This window comes from Cyprinodon variegatus, unplaced genomic scaffold, assembly GCF_000732505.1.
Source record: "Cyprinodon variegatus isolate N-32 unplaced genomic scaffold, C_variegatus-1.0 Scaffold902, whole genome shotgun sequence".
Taxonomy (NCBI): Eukaryota; Metazoa; Chordata; class Actinopteri; order Cyprinodontiformes; family Cyprinodontidae; genus Cyprinodon; species Cyprinodon variegatus.
In genome coordinates, this window is record NW_015151355.1 from 158596 (window position 1) to 160055 (window position 1460).

The window sequence follows — 1460 nt, forward strand, 5'->3', positions numbered from 1 at the left end:
AGAATCCATCTTGTGTTTTAGTATTTTCTTGTATTGTTCTCTTGCCAGTGAAAGATGCTATAGAAATAAACTGAATAGAATCCATCTTGTGTTTTAGTATTTTCTTTGTGAAGCATCTTGTATTGTTCTCTTGCCAGTGAAAGATGCTATAGAAATAAACTTGACTTACTAACTTACTTCCAGTGAAAAGGTTTGGATTAAAGTCTTTGTTTTAGGATTAGAGTTAAGATCTAAACCAGATTAAGAATCTGTGACCAGATTTTAAAGCTGATGTTCAGCTCTGCTCCCCATCCAGTCGGTAAAAGCTTCTGCTGTTTTAATTGTATTGGGGGAAAACCTCCAGTCACTGGATGGTCAAATGACAGGAAACTGCAGCGTCTATTTAACCCAATATAGTCTAAATATTTCTGTTATATGTGGATTTATCCTCTGTTTTCTTTTGAAGATATAGAATTGTGTAGAGGTAAAACCCACTCTTATATTTTTATGTAATATGCTCTCTCTTTATCAAGAAAAATAATACATTCAAGGGACGGCAAATAAATGTATTGTATTTCCATGAGCACTGGAACTATAAAAGGAACTGACACTGAGCATTTTGAAATATTAACTTCACTATACAAGTTGTACATCTGGGCTGCAATTACACTGTGCAGCACATTTAGTGTATTTTATCTTGGGCTGAAACAATTAATCATATTAATCGATTATTTAAATAATCGTTAACTAATTTAGTAATTGATTGTTTACTGGAGTATAAGGTCAATAAAATGTAACTTTAGCTAACAGAGCGACCCATTTAGAGCAGGAATTATATCAAGATTGTGAAAAAAATATGTAAACATTTTGCATTTAAGGTAAAAAAAAAAAGTTTTTGACTGTCAATATTCTCCATCCAGAACTCCTCAAGAGGAAAACATTTCTGTTTCTCCTGGTTTCATTTCTTAAAAAATCTTCTCGTAAAATATCTAATTATACATCGATTCGTCAAAAAAATAATCGACAGATTAATCAATTTGCAGAATAATTATTAGTTGCAGCCCTAATTTTATGGTAACTTTCCAAACACGTTTCTTCCATAATACAGCACTAAGGGGCAGCTGCTTCACCCTGAGGCTGCCCTGCAGCATTATATCTGTTTCCTACAATCATATAATGTTTCTGTTATAAAAGTGTGTTTTTAATAGTAAAGGATTTAACGTAACAGAACCTTTCATCATTATCCTATATTGTTTAAATAGCTCCTTATGTCTATTTTCTTTTTTAGTGGCATCATCTACAAACACAACACTAAGAATGAGTTTATTCAAATATAAAATCCCATCTAACAATTATAAAAGACAATATAACATTATCTTATCTGTAATTTAATAGTATCCAAAATAAACAGCCAGATTCAAGCATTATTTATCAAACATTAATGTTTGTACTAATTTATTTATGGACCGTGTGGAAATCTA